This window comes from Gymnoscopelus braueri (genome assembly GCF_963280865.1).
Source record: "Gymnoscopelus braueri genome assembly, chromosome: 23".
Lineage (NCBI taxonomy): Eukaryota > Metazoa > Chordata > Actinopteri > Myctophiformes > Myctophidae > Gymnoscopelus > Gymnoscopelus braueri.
In genome coordinates, this window is record NC_137625.1 from 8,195,200 (window position 1) to 8,214,686 (window position 19,487).

Here is a 19,487-nt window from a genome sequence, read left to right on the forward strand (position 1 = left end):
CGCACACACACACACACACACACACACACACACACACACACACACACACACACACACACACACACACACACACTTGTTACTGGTGCTGAGGGAAAGTGAGGGAGGGAGGGAAGGCTTTGCATCAGCCCTATTCTCTGTCTTTGATCTTCAGTCTTAATCAGTTTCACCGTACACCCCTCTCACCCCCCCCCCCCACCTCACCCCCCCCCCCCCACCTCACCCCCCACCCCTCCTTTCCCGGTGACATGTGAGGTGGAAAGAACTGGCGAGGGGGAGACTCCAGCTAATGCTGCCGACTCTCTCTCTCTCTCTCCCCCTCTCTCTCTCTCTCCCCCTCTCTCTCTCTCTCGCCCTCTCAGCCTCTAGCCTGCGATGCATTCCTGAGTAGCCCTCAGGGGGGGGAGCCTGTATGTAAATGCCTGAGTAATATGCTTCTGATTAGGAGGCAAGAGAGAGTACACTCTATAAATGCACTCTTAAACAATTACCACCATGCTCACTATATGGCCCACTGCAGCCTGCCACCTCCACGCTCTGCTTGGCTCTGTCAGGTGGCAAAGAGAGACCGGCACGTTTTAGACCAGCGGCTCCCAACCTTTTTCTGGACAGAACGTCTTGAAAGCGTTCGCGGCTTCAGAGCATGTTCATTGTGTTCCCCCCGCTTGGATCAATGGAACTAACGGAGTACATTTTTAATTTTCTATTTATCTGTGTATAATATATCAGTGGTGGAAAAAGTACTTACATTTTGCACTTAAGTAAAAGTATCAATACTGCAATGTAGAAATACTCCATTACATCCAAATATACTTGAGTAAAAGTACAACAGTATTGGTATCCAAATGCACTTAAAAGTAACAAAAGTAAAAGTACTAAAATGTTGGAAAATAGCAGATCTACAAGCTCACAACGCGTCGCGATGCGACGCGTTGTGAGCTTGTAGATCGGCTATTTTCAAATAGCCTAGGTATAAAATAGGGCTAAAGTGGTTCATGTATGTTTTATAATACAATAATTATAATTATATATGTATAATTAATTAATGCTATAGCCTATTGTCATTGTGGGCCATAAGGGGCCCATTTAGGGGCCCACTTACAAATACCCTTGAGGTCCACCCCATGGGCCCTGGTCCACAGGTTGGGCTTCACATGTACTACTAGTTATCTTGTATTAACATACTCTATCATACAGATTTTTTTTAAATATTGTTTTATTCATTTATACTGTGCTATGTGTTTCTCCAGTTGCTAGCACGTTGCAGATTTATGATACTCTCTGTGTTCCCTGTTTACGCCGACATTCAGAAACAAGAAAAGGAAGAGATATCTAGAACTTGGGAATAAAGCCAATACATGATTGATATGACCTTCTTTCCAAACAGTAACACAATGGGCATAATACATGGCCGACTCACACAGATAACCATGTAAGGAGAGGAGTGTCATATTTTAAGAGTATGAGGTCAGTGCTTTCTCCCATCATTAGATGTGCATTTGGCCCTCACAAGTTAAGTACAAGCACAAGTACACACCACACACAGTGGTGGAAAGTAACTAAGTACATTTACTCAAGTACTGTACTTAAGTACAATGTTGAGGTATTTGTACTTTACTTGAGTATTTCCAATTTCCAATACTTTTACTTCTACTGGTGGAAAAAGTACTCAAATTCTTTACTTAAGTAAAAGTACCAATACTGCAATATAAAAATACTCTGTTACAAGTAAAAGTCCAGAATTCAAAATTTACTTGAGTAAAAGTACAAAAGTATTGGCATCAAAATGTACTTAAAGTACCAAAAGTAAAAGTACTAAATATTTGAAAATAGCAGATCTACAAGCTCACAACGCGTCGCGATGCGACGCGTTGTGAGCTTGTAGATCGGCTATTTTCAAATAGCCTATGTATAAAATAGGGCTAAAGTGGTTAATGTATGTTTCATTATTTCATCATTTATATCTGAAAAGTAACTAGTAACTAAAGTTTTCAAATAAATGTAGTGGAGTAAATTAAAAGTACAATATTTGCCTCTGAGATGTAGTGGAGTAGAAGTAAAAGTATTGGAAATTGGAAATACTCAAGTAAAGTACAAATACCTCAAAATTGTACTTAAGTACAGTACTTGAGTAAATGTACTTAGTTACTTTCCACCACTGCGCACACACACACTCTTCTACCAGCGGCATCCCTCCCGAGGGCCTATGGCGGACCTAACACACTAACTACCCCCCCCCCCCCCACAAACCCCCACGTGTAGACGCACCTCGCTAACTGTGTAAACACATGATCTCACTGGCCGCGCTCAATGGCGTTTTTCACGCGCGCTGCTGGGATTTACATCACCCCATTACCCCTCCATGTTCCCATAATTCCCCCCTGTACCTTAAAGTATGTACCAAAAAAAAAAAAAAAAAGGGTGATCCAATGGGGGATCTTGATTAGCTCGTGTTTGTTTAGCTTCCAGGGGAAACTATGACAGGAGAGAGAGAGAGAGAGAGAGAGAGAGAGAGAGAGAGAGAGAGAGAGAGAGAGAGAGAGAGAGAGAGAGAGAGGTAACGGGGGGAGTGAATTTGGGGGGTGGGGGGTACGTGCCACAGCCAGAAAGAGAACACAAAGTTCAAAGATACTTAATTGTTATGAAAGGACCACGTCATCCATTTTCAATCTTATCTTCATATAATTGGTCCGACTCCTTACCAACGCTCATTATAAGATGAGATGAGCACCATTTCCGCCTACTCACTCTGCATGTCCATGTCCAACCTGCCTACCAGTGACATCATCGATGGGAATTGCAAGCCAATAGAAACTATACAGCCTTTCTCTTCCTTGAAAGTTAAAAAGGTAGGGTAAGTGATATTTTATTTGTATTTGTTTTTGTTAAAAAGGTTAAAGTACTATATATTCTGATAGTAATCAATGCTACAGAGCGTTTGTTCGGTCACAGGGGTCTCGCTCCAGCTCTTTAGTAAACAGAATATAGTACATTTTCAGGTAGGTGACAACATTTAAGCCAATCAGGAGAGAGCACTGAAAATGCGGTCCCGGTAGGAGACACAAAGGAGACTCTTTGCGTCTCCTACCTGAACCGCTGCCGGTCATCAAACTATTGGCTTGATATCCATGAATTCAAGTCTCCATGGAGTGACTAATCGATAGAAAAAAAACGTCATTTTGAGGGTGAACTATCCCGATTGAAAAATGGGTGATGTGCTCCTTTAAGCCAAATGTGTCTGTGTAGTCGGGAAGAACATGAGGTGGTTCCTACACCTCAGGGGACTCACTGAGCACGTCTGGGCTCCCGGTGGGAGTACGGCAAAGGCAAACACAGAGCCAATCAGCACACAGAGACATTTCCTGTCCTTGTTTTATCAGATGAGAAGAAGAAGCCTGTAGGCTAAAAAAACCCTGCTCGACAATGTTGAGACACACACACGCACACACGCACACAATCTTGTTACATGCACTCATCTCGAGAGGGTGACATCACAAACACGGTTTCGGGGGCGGTGACCTCATCGCTCGCGCGATCAATCACCTACCTAACCCCGTGAAACGCTAGACGACGGGAGAGAGAGAGAGAGAGAGAGAGAGAGGAGATTTCTTTTACCATATAAGACTGGGGTTTGAGGCAAGGCCGCCCCCCCCGATCCAAAGTCTAATCACTATCCATTAAAGAAAGGGGGTTTTAGTAGGTGGGGAATTGAAAAAGAAACAAAAGGAATAATAAAATAAAATGAGCTGGGTTGTGAAAAGTCTTTTACAGCCGTGGAACTTCTGGTAAGCGCACGGCATCTGGCACGGGGCACAGACGCCCGGGCCAGCGTGCCAATTATCGACACCGGCCTGCCGCGGCGGCCTATTAGGCCAGTGGTTCTCAAAGTTGGGGTATGGGGTCCCCAGGGGTCCTTGAGGGGGTTTCAGGGGGGTTCCAGGGGGTAATGGCGAAAATAGCCGATCGTGACCGTGTAGATCTGCTATGTGTAAATTGCGGAATATGTTAGACATTTTTAACATACATCTTCTCCTATGGGGGTCCCTGGAACGATATCTTTTCAGAAAGGGGTCCACGGCCAAATACGTATCAATTTGGGGTGTCCTTGACTTGTTGAAAATGTTTTACAACCGCTGTATTAGGCAATCTGGCCTTGAGTATTAACACTTCAAAGTTTAAGAGTATAGAAAGCGAGCGAGGAGGTGGCTTACAGCAGCGGTCCCTATTCATCAGAGTGTGACTAAGACCCAGAGGAATTCAAACACACAGGTCTCACATGTCACATGACCCACAGCAAAAAATCTACGTTCGGGACCGGGCATTAAAGACAGTGAATACGTTATGGCTCTCAGAGAGGATGTGCTTTTATTCTGTCAAGTAACAAAATTGAATAAAAATGTATATTGGTTTGAGTGAATGAAGAATTTATGAGTTTGACAGCTGCCATTACCGTCCAAAATATTTTTAGTTGAAGAGAGACAAAAAGCACACACGTCTCAAAAAGCACACACGCCGAAAACTCCTTCTAAATCCTGACCTAAGTTTTCTGAAAAACTCAAAAATCACACCCTGTGTGAAGTGGGCGGTGTCTTGCTAGCTAATCACAATACTGAATGGAGTCAACCAATCATGTACAAAAGATAAATACATTTATTGAAACACTCTTTATGATGGACGAAACCATAACTTGAAAAAAACTAAACTATTGTTTTTTTCAAGTTATGGTTGCTTATATAGGGCTATGCACATGTGTCATGTGACACTGGCCAATCACAGTCCTGAATAGATTGTGATTGGCCAATCACAGCGCAGGATAATTGTACAAATTTCCAAACTCACTTCCAGGGCCGGTTTCACTGCCCAAGATATTTGTACATTTTTCCAAATCTCACTTATAGGGGCGGTTTCACCGCCCAAAAATTACAACAAATGTATGTTGCTATATCCTGTACATAGCAACAAGAACCCCAAAGGGATTCCCGTCTTTTTAGCATTAGTGAGCATTTTTGTATTAAACTTTAAAAAACATCAAATCAACAGAGGTCGGATTGGCTGAAACTTTTCCCAAATATGGAGATGGCTGATGTCACAGCACTGACACACAGATGACTATAATGGCATACTGTAGACTGGCCACATGACGACAGAGATCCAAATGGAAGCCACACCGTTATTAGACTCCATCTTGTTATAATAACATGCTAGTAATGTTCCAGGAAGACAAAGGCAATAGTTTCCATTAACTTGAAATCCCCACCGATGGCATCATCGGCAGGTACATTTTAGAGCTAGCCACAGAAATGTAGCTCTGGTCCATAGCGTTAGAAGGAGTTCTCCTTAACGCTACAGTATGTGACTTTTCGGCCATTGCCCACATATACCGCCGGTAGCGCAGCCTCTCGACTTTAGTAAAAATAAAGGATACACTTTTGCTACTCACCAAAACAAAGACGTTTTTAATGTGTTGAAAGCCTACTCTCCTTGGTGGAAAGACTCTCAGCCCCCCGCCTTCCATGTAAAATACTGTTTTTTTGACAGAAAAGAAGATATTCCACCGGACGGAAATCTTTTTTAGTTACTCCACTGCACCCCCTACAGATCTTGTCAAAAGAAAAAAAGAGTAACAAAAACTTTTTAAAACATTTGTGTTGGTGAGTAGCGAAAGTGTATTCTTTATTTTGAAAGTCGAGAGGCTGCACTACCGGGGGTATGCAGGCAACGCCACATAGCTTTAAGGAAAACTCCTTCTAACGCTATGGACCAGAGCTAACAGAAATGGTACCATCCTGTTGTGAGCATAAGTGATGAATTTAACGAATATATATGATGTTATAAAGCAGTGTAGTGTTCCTTTAACTGCACACTCAGCAGGGTTGGCAGTAGCTGAGGGAAGCTCCACAGAATGTCAAGGTCCCTTGAGAGGAAAAACCACAACTATAACCACTAGCAAACTAGAGGCCAGGCTAGGACGCTCACTCATTCTTTACAGTGGAGAACAAAAAGAAAACATTTTAGCTATAAAAAATGTAGACGTACGGGAAGCAAGCAAGAGACGGGCAATGGAGAAGACAGGAGGTCAAGTGTACAGAAGACGCTAACTGCACCTTCTTGTGGGTGGTTTTATCTCCACCAGGCCGGGAGGCAGAGATTATATTTTCACCCCTGTCCATGTGTTTGTGTGTGTGTCTGTGGACAGCTAATCTCGGACACCACTGGACCGATCAGTGTGGAACTTTGCATAGCGCACTCCCAGTAGGCCAGGGAAGAACCTCCACCCCAAGTGTTTCAAACCGGCCTCACGGTGGCACATTCACATTTTGGCCTACAACTCAAAACACACTTTGTGCTCCTACTCCAACAGATTTTGTCCAAAACTCATAAAAATCAGTAAACGGTATTTCTGGAGTCATGCGATAAACAAGTATCATTCATATTTGTCATATGTCACTCCATACCATCTGCCTATAATTTATAAAATTGTTGGCTGGTCCTATTTCTAAAGCCAAATCAAGAACGCAACATCCAACCAATCCCCCAAAGTGGAATTGCAGGTTGCGAGGCCCCTATAAAAGTGCACCTCCAAAAGAGGTGCCTCTTCTGCCCATAGGGGGCGCCACCGTCTGCAGTACAAACTCTATTTCCTCCCCAGCTTCCTTGTGTCTTGACGGCTGCGCCCCCACGACTGACATAGCCCTGGGTAGGCCACCCAGCCTGGTGGAGATCTAGTACGCTCTGAGGAGCGCCCTATTCTTGCACTGAATCTGTCGCCTGTTGGGGAAAAAATCTAAAAAGGGAGAAAAAAAGAAGCCTTTCTTGACTGAGTAAGATTTAATTTGGTTGTCAGACAACCACTGCTATAGAGTAGCTCGGGGTTCGAGTAAGAGAGAGGGGCTGGCTGGGAGAAAAAAGAGAAGTCAGCATTCCCCATCACCCAAGAGACAACCGGAGTCTAATTCTGCAGCGAACAAATACCAGAACATCCATGAGGACTGAACATGTGAACCCAGCTTGGCAGAGAGGTCCCCCCTATACGGAACCTTTCCACTGCAGCATGGCGGCCTAATGAGAAACAACAAACACAAAGTGAAGCTAGATTACACCGAGGGAGATTTCATGCCACGTGAGATTTAAGGGGGGGGGGGAGAACTAGCAAGTAAGAGGAATTTTACATTCATACATCCCTAACCAAACATCTGCAAAGCTCTCCCTGCATATTTTCCGGGACCTAAACAAACATCGTCTAAGATTTCGTGCCGATTGTGACTTCACGAGCGAAGAACGCTACCAAGATTTTTTGTTGTCGTTTTTTTTTTTTTTTTTGCCCATCTCTTGACCGTTGTCGCTCTGTTAGATGAGGCACGATTACTCATTGTTGCACGTGGTGTCGTGTTCCCTAAACAGCAGATATACAAGCTCACAACTCGCCGCACTGCGACGCGTTTGTGAGCTTGTAGATCTGCTGTTTTTGGGCGCGCGACACTGGTGAGCGACTAAGTATACATGATGCTAAAATAATTCTCTTTCCACCCCAAAGAATTGGCTCTCCCATCCCAGCTCACAATATTATACAACACAGTGTGCTGTGCTGTGGTTCTCAATGCAGCGCCTTCAAATTACATGCTATCAAATTCAAAGACCAAAAAAAAGGGGGGGGGGGGGGGGGGAATAGACTGCGGGCCGAAGTCCACGGCCAGAATCCCTTGAATTTTAGCTACACGTCCATCACTGTTAACTTCAAATGACACAAACCCTGCCCTTAGTAGCGCTTCTGTCCAGAAGACACAAACCTGAAAGCCAAACTAATTTTATCCCCCCACTACTGGGCAGACGTCGATTCGGATGACGACTCCCCCGATGAAACGGGGGGGAAGGGAGATTGTTTGTTTTGGTCGAGGTGAAAGTCGACTTGAGGCGAAACGGGAGATTCTGTCGGAGCCCGGCAGCAAAAACGCGCTGATCGCTTCGACGTTGCCTTTCCAGTACGGCAGCGTGGATCGTTTTCCTGTTACAGAATCTATGTCAGTGGTTCACATTGGTACCTTCTTTGCTTGGAGCTCCCCCTCTTACATCTGACCATAGATGAGATCCCCTCTCACATAATGCATAATGCACAGTTGCACGCACACCATCTATCGTACGCCGAATAGCGAAAATTGCAGATCCACAAGCTTACAACGCGGCGTGTCGCGACACGTAGTGAGCTTGTAGAAAGACTATTTTAGATATTTTCCCTTTTTTTAAATTATATTTGTGGCTATTTTTGACAATATATAGACAGGAACAAAATAGGGATGCCAGGTTGAAAGTGGATGAAAGCAAGTTATGATTTAGTGCAACATGTTTAATATTTTGGACTAACTCCAAACAGACAAGACCCCCCCCCCCCCTCGCCGCCCGATGATTGATAGGTGGGGAACCCCTGATTAACAATATGTGTTTCTGAATGAGAACAGAGGTAGGGGTTTGAGAAAAATCTGCATAAAATCAAATAAAAGTCGAGCGGATCAGAGTGGAAACTGCATGCGAACCACGCTTGACATGCTTTCAGTGATCCGCGCTGCGAGGAAACACGAAAGCAACTCTGACACCTGCTGAGACGAAAGGATGTATGTTTGGACCGACATGTCAGCGGCCACTCACAAGAAACCATGCGGCATTTGGAGAAACTAAATAGTGAACACAGAAAAAGGTAAACACAATAGACCGTTTGTGTTACAAAATTCCCCCTGCCAGATTTCCCTTTTGTTCAAATTTTTGTTTGTCACGTAGTTGGCAGCTTTAGCTTTGCGGTGGCAAGTAGCTTTTTGCCTTGAGAGGAAAAGTCTGAATTCTTGTCTTGGAACCTAATACTGCAGTGGATTATAAATATCTAAGATCACACAAACGCACACACACACACACACACACACACACACACACACACACACACACACACACACACACACACACACACACACACACACACACACACACACACACACACACACACACACACACACACACACACACACACACACACACACACACACACACACACACACACACACTATTTGCATGCATACATACACATTATGTACAACCACACATGAGCATGCAATTGCATGCATGCATGCACACAGTGGTGTAGGCCTGCAATAGAAATTCACGAAAACTGTACTTCTGTAAGTACCCAGTCCAGTGTCAGGCTTTTGCACACACTGATTATGGGGGTGGGTGGGCCTAACCATATGATGGAAAGTGGTGGAAAGTAACTCAGTACAATTTAAAGGTACTTTTACTTTGCTCAGTGTTACATTCAATACTTCCATTTCTTGACATTCGACTCCACTACACTTCAGAGGCAAGTATTACTTTATACTGCACAACTAAAACTGCAAGGTTGTGATCAAACATTTTACTTTCTTTTTTTAATATAGCAGATCTACAACTCACAACAAAGTTATTAAAAGTATAAGATCGGGCTTAAATGGGGCATTCTGCATAATGATTTCTTTTACTTTTGCTATTGTAAGTATATTTTCATGACAATACGTTTGTACTCAAAGTAAAATGCAGGACTTTTTGACAGTCTCATAATGCTGCTTTACTTAAGTCCAAAATCTGAGTACTTCTTCCACCAACACACTGCATCTGATCCAACCCTTAACTTGAAACAAGTGTAGAGAACGGCGAGAGGGGACAAGGAGAGAGAGAGAGAGAGAGAGAGAGAGAGAGAGAGAGAGAGAGAGAGAGAGAGAGAGACAGACAGAGACAGAGACAGAGACAGAGACAGAGACAGAAAGAGCGACAGAGACAGAAAGAGCGACAGAGAGAGATACAGAGAAATGGTGAGGCATTGGGAAATAAATGGAGAAAGACAGAGTGAGCAATAGCTATTACAGGGAGAGTCAGCAGTACCAGAAGTGCTTGGCCGCACAGTGCAGTCCCAGTCCAGATACCACCAGACTGCAGGAAATGCAGGGCAGTGTTCCCTACATCCTGCCTGGCCGGCCCAGCCCTATAGCCCAGTAGCCCTGTAGCCCTGTAGCCCTGGCCCTGGCAGAGGCTCCGGCCCAGCCCAGCCAAGCTGCCAGACCCCTGTTATCACTGTGCACAATTACCTCCAGATTCCTCTGCAGCCCGCCCGCGCCCACCCCCTCCTGCACAATGCTTAATCCACCCCCCCTTTCACACGTATAGCCACTTAACCCTTTAAGACCTGAGGCGATTCTTAAAAATGTTTTCTAAATCCTAACATATTTTTGAAAAAAATCGGAAACGATTTTTTAAAAATAGCAGATCTACAAGCTCATAGCGCGGCACTCGGTGCCGCGCTATGAGCTTGTATATCTGCTATTTTTGAATAGCCAAAGAAATCTAAAGTGACACAGATGCGTTCTAGGTATTAATGGGTTAAACCCCAGCAGCATCCCAAATTGTGGGGAAAGCTTTCGCAGAAAATAGCAGATCGACAAGCTCACAACGCTTTTTTTTCTGCGAAAGCTTTCCCCACAGAACAACAGAAAACAGAACAGACACTAATATAGAGCCCTGGGGGATCTACACTGTACCTACAGTAATGTGTGTAGGGGTGTAACAGTTCATTGAATTCATTATCATTAATGACATTGATCATATTATTTTGATAATTCAATGAAATAATCGATTAATAATCACTCCCTATTTTGGGCATCTCGCTACAGGCCCAATATGTAAAAAAAAAAATTAGTGAAACTATAGCAGTTCTACATCTACAAGCTCTCCATGTGTGACGCTTTGTGAGCTAATAGATCAGCTATTTTCACTACTTTTGCACGACACGTTTTTGTGCAAAATGTTTAATATAAAGATTACGTGGTTAATCGTTTCATTGATATATATATACACACATATATATATATATATATATATATATATATATATATATATATATAAAAAAAGTTCTCCATTACTCAATTAATCTGAAAAACTAGAAGAAAAATAATCGATAACCGTCCGCAGCCCTGCGTGTGTGTGTGAAGGTCTTTGCAAGTGTGCTGGCGTGCATGTGCACACGCTCGTGAGCTTGGCACGCACGTGAAAAACAATCCCCCAGGGAAGAAGACGGAGGGACCCCTGCAGGATGGAGCGTTATGCATTCCAGAGGCCATTCTGACTCATCCGTCACCAGCTTGGACCTGCTCCCATATAAGGCAGTGAAGGGGGGGGCATTCCGTGCGTCTTTTCCCCAAACACTGCACCGACTTATCAGATGCAGTTTCACGGACAATTTGCTGTCCTCCGCTGCCTCTGGTTCAGAGGTATTCCATAAGGACCCCTTATATAGCAGTGGTTCTCAAACTCTTTCATTTCAAGGACCCCCAGTTTGATAAGCATTAGGCCCACGGAACCCCATTTGATACCATTTGCTATCTCCGGGACCCCCTGTCTATACAATGAAATCCTAACAGTCCTGTAACTCCTCAAGGACCCCTGGGGGTCCCCGGACCCCAGTTTGAGAACGACTGCTATATAGACCTGTGTGGTTCTCTAACTTTTTCATGTCAAGGAGGACCCCCACATTAACCACTTGAGCCCCCCCCAGCTTCCCTATTCTGGGGGGGGGGGCAGATACAGTACCATTGGTGGAAAGTAACTAAATACATTTCCTCAAGTACTGTACTTTAAGTACAATTTTGAGGTACTTTTACCTCACTTGCGTATTTCCATTTTTGCTAGTTACTTTGCAGATTTAGACAACACTTAAACCCTATTTTATACTTTGGCTATTTGGAGAAAGAAAAGCTGATCTACAAGCTCACACAGCGCATTGTGAGCTTGTGGAATGTTTTGCACTTGGATTACAGGCATTTTACCTGTAACAGAGAATTGCCTCATTGTGGCATTGCTACTTTTACTTAAAGTCAAACAATCCGAGTAGTTCTTCCACCCCTTCACAGATACTAGAACCCGAAACAAGCCTGCGTAGAGAGTGAGAGCGCAGCTGGGGAGGCTTTCGCCCCCGAGGGATGGTGGTGGGAGCGTAAAGAAGGCGATACCTTGAAACGACGAGAGGGAAATTAAATCTGTGAGGATTGCCATTTTGCTTAGTGTGAGACTTTTCCCGTGGCTTTGCCTAGAGGAGAACTCTGGATGCGTTTTAATCTCCTGCGCGTTAACATATCGAATGGCACCACCTGCATTCTGATCGTTTTACTTTGATGGCAGATGGCCTCGATCTACGAGGGAGCCAAAAGGGTACGGCTGTTGGCTAATGGCAACCGTTTTTTTTTTTGTCACAAGTTCTCACAACAATGCTATTTTGGGCCACATTACCATGTCAACATTCTACGGCAGTGGTTCGGGGACCACCGGTGGTCCTTGAGGGGGTTCCAGGTGGTCCCCAGCTAAATGGAGCCTTACACATCTTTAACTCTTGAGAGTAAAATGTAAAATGAAACCAAATGGACCCTCACGCTCACGGGTCCATTTGGTTTCATTTCACGCTCTCAAGAGTTAAATTATTGTTAAACTTCTGCATTACTTAATTAAAATAATTGTTATTTTGATCAACGTTTGCCTGTTATCTCTCCTAATGGTACCAACATCAATACGTAGACAAAATCTATATCAAACGACAACAAAATATTGTAAGTCTTGGGTCTGAGAGTCTAAAATCTCATCAAACGGTGGTTCCGTGGCTCAAACGCCGAAATAAATAATGGGCCTTGATATGAAAGGGATTGAAAACCACTGCTCTACAGGTTCTGCTGCTTTCTATAGCATTTCCAACAGAGGCATCCAAACTCATATTAGAAATACCTTACTTCCGTCTCCTGTCATACTGTACCTTTGGACCATAACACACTCATATGCACAGTGCATTACAACAATTTCATTTCACTACAGCACATTATCAATAGTCTTGGCATGTGTAGCCAAATAAGACACTCACCTGTGCTGTGAACGAAACAAAAACAATTCAGACTTTTTTTCCACATACAAATGCTAAATGGTGCAATCAATGACTTCATTACACCTGTAAACCTCTTGCCATGACAATAAAGATGACTCTTAAATAGCCCCCTTTATCCAAAGCGCTTGACAACGTGCATTGCATTCACCCATTCACACACACAGGCGGCAGAGGAAACCATGCATGCAAGGCACCCGCCTGCTGGTCGGGTGCTGATAGGGGGTTCAGTGTCTTGCTCAAGGATACTTCAACACTAACACGGGGGGAGCCGGGTATCGAACCGTCTGTTTCCCAAGTGGCCAGATATACTGTGCTTCCTGGACCCCCCTCATGCACACTGCATTGCTATTATATTTACAGTCCAATAAATTGTCTTTCGTTCAAATAGCAGTGTAGCCAAATGTAACCAGGTGTGGAAACGTCTCAACAAAACTTTAAATGAAAAAATAGCCTTTCACATCTTATGAATGGAACAACACAAGGAGCAATAAGCTGCCTATTAGCCCAGGTCCATGTCAAAACACTCGATATACTGTATGCATTTCACGTGACTACATTTTTAGGACGGAAGCCCATGGGCCAAAATCTGCCCTCGTGCCACGATTGGCCCACGGGCCAGACTTTGAACATCATGGTCACGTGTTATTTTATGATACGTTTGCTCAGGAGCCTGTTACAGCTGCAATCCATATCTTTCATTTCTTACCAGGGATTCGAACCCGGATCTCCCAGATGCCAGACCACAAGGTGCAGGTCCGGGTACCCCCAGGGGTTAAGGGGTTCCAGGGGGTTCCACAGCAAAATGAGTTAATACAGCATCCAATCAGTTTAACCACTTTAACGCCTATTTTATACTTCAGCTATTCAAAAATAGCACATCTGCTATTTTTGAAAAATGGAAGAAAAAAAGTACTGTATGTGATTGGCTATTTTCAAACAGCTGATGGACCCCCTGGAGACCCCTCAAGGACCCCTGGGGAGGCCCCCGGACCCCACTTTGAGAACCACTGTGTTATAATGAGCCAATGGGCCCGGATAGGAGATGGAGAGAGACCCCGCCCCTTCTCATATTTTAGCCCCGATAAGAATCTAACAGCCGAGGAGCATGGTTGCCATGTCCACTTTTTATAAGCGACTTTGGGCTTCTTTTACTGTAAAGCTGCTTGTAAATATTGGTATTTGTGGGTTGCAGATTTTTTAGGCTTGTTAGTTGTTTCTAAAGTGTAGTTGCTTATTTGGGCTTGTTTCTGATTTTTAAATGATTTTAACCAGTGGTTCTCAAAAATGTTCATGTCATGGACCCCGTAAATTAACATGTATTTGACCCTAACCCCCATCTGAAAATGTTTTGTGCCAGGGAGCCCCCCATACCAGATTTGTGTTGTTAGAATGTGTCAAAAATATTCCAAATATTCCACATTTTATTTCAAGATTTTTTTGGGAAATAGCAGATCTACAAGCTCATATAGCTTGTAGATCGGCTATTTTCTATGTATACAGTATATAAATTGAAAATGCTCGTATGTACTAGGTGTCCTTGCTTCTTTTGGGCTTGTTTTCATTGACCTGGTTGCTTATTTCCCTCGTAGACATGGCAACACTGAGGAGAATGACTGCGAGTGACTGAGTGATGTTTCTGTAGAGTAGAGACGCGCAGCGGCAGAAGTTTGTCAAATATAAGACCAGACGTTTCCCAGACGTAATATAGTGAGCTAAAAGAGGCAGAGTTAGTTATAGGACGCCTTCTTCACGACAACTTTGCTTTTGTCATGAAACGGGATTTTTTTCTGTGGGGTGAAAGTGCACAAAACAGAAGACTCGCCCCCAAAACACGACCGCTCCCCTTTTTTCTTGTATTTGTTTTACTGAAGATAAGTTTAGAAATAAGTTCAGGGTTAGGCATAGTTTTACTGGGGTTAAGTTTAGGGTTAGGGTTAGGTTAGGTAACTGCTGTTACATTTAGAAATAAGGTTAGGTTTAGGCTTAGTTTGACTGAGGTCAAGTTTAGGAATAAGGTTAAGTTTAGGCATGGTTTTACTGAGGTTAAGTTTAGGGCATAGTTTTACTGAGGTAACGTTTAGGAATAAGGTTAGGTCTAGGCATAGTTTACTGAGGTTCAGTGGTGGAAAAAGTACTCAAATTCTTTACTTAAGTAAAAGTACCAATACTGCAATATAAAAATACTCTGTTACAAGTAAAAGTCCAGAATAAAAACATTTCTTGAGTAAAAGTACAAAAGTATTGGCATCAAAATGTACTTAAAGTACCAAAGTAAAAGTACTAAATATTTGAAAATAGCCGATCTACAAGCTCACAACGCGTCGCGATGCGACGCGTTGTGAGCTTGTAGATCTGCTATTTTCAAATAGCCTATGTATGAAATAGGGCTAAAGTGGTTAATGTGTGTTTTATAATGTAATAATTTATATCTGAAAAGTAACTAGTAACTAAAGTTTTCAAATAATTGTAGTGGAGTAAAAGTACAATATTTGCCTCTGAGATGTAGTGGAGTAGAAGTAAAAGTATAGACAACTGGAAATACTCCAGTAAAGTAAAAGTACCTCAAAATTGTACTTAAGTACAGTACTTGAGTAAATGTACTTAGTTACTTTACACCACGTTTAGGAATAAGGTTAGGTCGAGGCATAGTTTACTGAAAGATTATGTTTAGGAATAAGGTTAGGTTTAGACATAGTTTACTGAGGTTACAGTTAGGAATAAGGTTAGGTTTAGGATTAGTTCACTGAGGTTACGTTTAGGAATAAGGTTAGGTTTAGGATTAGTTCACTGAGGTTACGTTTAGGAATAAGCTAGGTTTAGGGGTAACTGTGTTTTGGGGGCGAGTGTTTAGGTATTCCACAAAACGACAAAAGACGGGAGCGGCTTAGCAGCCTCCAAACTTTGCATTGTACCGATACCGAGCGAGAATGTACGTATAGTGTCGATCGAGCCTTTTCTTTCATAGAGGCGACACTGTGACAACATGCTATTACACGATTATATCGTTTATGCAACGGCACAGGACGACCTTTCAACGAGCACTTATAGTGCATCCTTTCGCATCATGGAACTTTATAACGTATTATATCTCTCCCACAAAAAAGGATGATCGATCGTTATCCAAAACAAACACAACCAAAAACGAGCGCTTTATTTCTTACCTGTGGATTTCGAAAGGGATGAAGATGTAAAAGTTGTGCTCTTCTTTCGGTCGACGCGTCTCTCAAGCAGCAAAAAACCACCACGGCAATGGATGAGAGAGAGAGAGAGAGAGAGAGAGAGAGAGAGAGAGAGAGAGAGAGAGAGAGAGAGAGAGAGAGAGAGAGAGAGAGAGAGAGAGAGAGAGAGAGAGAGAGAGAGAGAGGGGGGGGGGCAATGGATGTGAGAGAGGAGAGAGAGAGAGAGAGAGAGGAGGGCAATGGTGTGAGAGAGGAGAGAGAGAGAGAGAGAGAGAGAGAGAGAGAGAGAGAGAGTCTGCGAGCACGTCGCTCTCTCTTTCTTTCACTGTATTCAATGATGAAAAAAGAAGAGAAAAAAAGTGAATACCCAAGTATAGGAGGCCCCTCCTCCCTTTAAAAACATAATCGCATACATCTATGTTTACTGCTGGGCAGGAGCCACCAGATCCTCAAACTCTGAAAGGGTACAAAATGTACCCCCCGGAGAGTCCATTTGGTTACATTTTGTACCCTCACAGAGTTAGCTATAAATTACACCCCCCCCCCCTTTACTCCAAACACTTCTTCAGAGAGTTATGTAATTTCTGCTTAATAAGCTTCAGTAGAGAGAGAGAGAGAGAGAGAGAGAGAGAGAGAGAGAGAGAGAGAGAGAGAGAGAGAGAGAGAGAGAGACGAGAGAGAGAGAGAGAGAGAGTGGAACTTCCAAAAGAATGCCCTTTTTTGGTTATCCTTCACGGAGCCCCCTGAAAGAAACTCCTCTGTCAAGAGTGATCATATGAAATGTTAATCTTCTTGGCCGAAAAAAAGGGATGGAGGGAGGGGTGGGCTGGGGGTGGTCTGCTAAAACACTCACAGACTATATAGTATGGCCCCTAGAACCTATTGAGATATTACTATAATTATGTTTTATATATTGTTTGTTTGGACACCAAAGAACTTAAAAGCCATCCAGAGAGAGTCTGGGTCGGTGGTGGGCCTTAAAGTGAGCCGAGCGACTGGCCAAAAGACTTGTTACTGGAAGAATTAATTATTTGATATAGTCCACTTTCCCCCCAGATCTATACGATGGAAGTTCTGAAATAAAGTATACTGTTTGTCACAGGTCTGCACAGAGAGAAACTCTGACTTTTTTTGGTCAACTTGACCACTACTTTTGGTCATGACCTCTATATTCGGTCATTTTGTGACTATTTTGATGACGTATATGGGTGTCGATGATTATGCAGCCGATGTGTAGGATTAAAATTGTGCAAAGACGCAACAATATAGCACATCTACAAGCTCACAACGCGTCACATCGAGGCACGTTTCGCGCTTGCTGATCTGGTGTTTCTGTTCATTTTTGAACGGGGTTAAATGAAATGACGTTCAGTTGATGTGTGCATTTTATTATTTACGTTTACTTATTTATCTTTCAAAGTGTTTTTTGTATTTCAGTCATTTGTTTGCTTATAGTTAAAAATCGTGCAATCGGTCAAGACCCCCCACCCTTTTGTTATTTGTGACCTTTATTTTGTCTCTCAGTGAGGTTGCTGAGGATGCTGAGAGTTACCCAATGCAAAGTACAATAGCTGCACTGTTTAACACGCTACTATGAAATACATAACCCCCCATCCCCACCCTCTGTGGAGACATAACCCCCCTCCACACACACACACACACACACACACACACACACACACACACACACACACACACACACACACACACACACACACACACACACACACACACACACACACACACACACACACACACTCTCCTTTGTCTTCCCCTTAAAACAATGATGACGGGAACAAAGGATGGATTTACAGAGCATTAAGACCGTCGGTGCAGAGATGAACAGTGCACACACTGGTGTGGCTTAGCAGCATGTCATTTTAAAGAGTGTGTGGTGCGCGTATGCTGCGCGGGGTGCGGAGGTGCGTGCGCTTGTATTACTGTGAGAATTACACATTGTTGAGACAATTCAAGGTTCAATGCTGTGCTTTATTGTTACATATTTGTGTACAGGTACATAAGAGTAAAACTTTTTTTTTTTTTATCCCCACAACATGATGGTGTTTTATGGTTGAATCAGATTGTTTTAAGTCTAACTTCAAATTAGGAAAATATAGGGTTAGGATTTGGATTTGTCATTTAGTGGTCAGGTTTAGGGGTCAGTTTCAGTGGCCTAACTCAATTTAGGTGTTAAAGGTATGTCCGATTTATACTTAGTTGCATGTTGGTGTCAATAGAAGATCTACAAGCTCACAGCGTGTCACGTTCTTAGTGCTTGTAGATCTGCTAATTATGGGTTACGGTTAAGGTTTAAATGCAAAAAAAAAGGCAATTATAAAACAGCTGTCCTATAATGCTGATGTTCTCACAAGTATAATAATACTCACACAATACAAACGTACGTGTGGGTGTGTGTGTGTGTGTGTGTGTGTGTGTGTGTGTGTGTGTGTGTGTGTGTGTGTGTGTGTGTGTGTGTGTGTGTGGAAGATAACATTCATGTACTGTATAGGCCTATAGTCCCATGTCCGGGGGGAGGGAGAAGGGGAGAGAGAGAGATGGAGAGAGAGAGTGATAGAGTGATATTTGATTGAGGGGGTTCACTTTAAAACCATTATCTGAACTATTTGTTTATTTCTATCCCTCGGAAATATGATGCCTAGTGGCGATAAACCTGTCATCCTTTATTCACAACGTTTGTGCAGAGTCTCCTGCGTTCCCAAAGTGCATTTGCACGCAAACGTCTCTTTGGCCCAAAAAGCCCCGATGCAGAATCTCTCCACGGCATAATTCAATTGCAACAAGTGATGCTTTTTTGGATAGGGCGTGTTTACAGTGGGTGAAATGTCCTTAACCACTTTCAACCTGGCATTCCTTATATTGAGCACGTCATAATAGGGAAAATGTATGTTTTTTTTTAAACAAAAGCAAAATAGCAGATCCTACAAGCTCACAAAGTGTCACATTGCAATTGTCTTGCATTGTGAGCTTGTAGATAGTTTTTTTTTGGTGTGATACCATTGTACGATGAAGTACAAAATAGGACTTTCTAGAACAGTGGTTGCTTTCCTGGATCAGGGCCCACTTGAACATCTTAAAAGTGTTCACGGCCCACCCATGCCCGTTGTGCATTTTCAGAGCATGTTTATTTTAATGATCAATCAATCAATCAATCAATTGCGTTCCAGCTTGGATCAATGGAGCCAACATAGCGTATTCTGTACATAAGTTCCTGTATTAAGTTCCTATTCATCTGTAGCACAAAGAAAACTCTATTTTTTTCCCCGGTCGACGCGAAGAATAGTGCATACCATGACAATTTCTTCTCTTACATTATTTTATGTTATATTGTCATGCAGTGGTGGAAAAAGTGTTTTACT

The 19,487-nt window shown here is 43.0% G+C and overlaps 1 protein-coding gene across 2 annotated transcripts in view; it reads right to left on the bottom strand.

The window, feature by feature from the left end:
* Window positions 1–16,220, bottom strand: part of cald1a (caldesmon 1a) — a 133,392-nt gene extending 117,172 nt beyond the window's left edge. Inside the window, exon 1 of one of the 2 annotated variants that reach the window (XR_013932608.1) lies at window positions 16,093–16,196. The gene's annotated coding sequence lies outside the window, so the exon portion shown is untranslated. Of the gene's footprint in view, window positions 1–16,092 lie in introns of both variants that reach the window. The other variant, XM_080420884.1, reaches the window with a different exon arrangement.
* Between the last annotated feature and the right edge of the window lie 3,267 nt (window positions 16,221–19,487).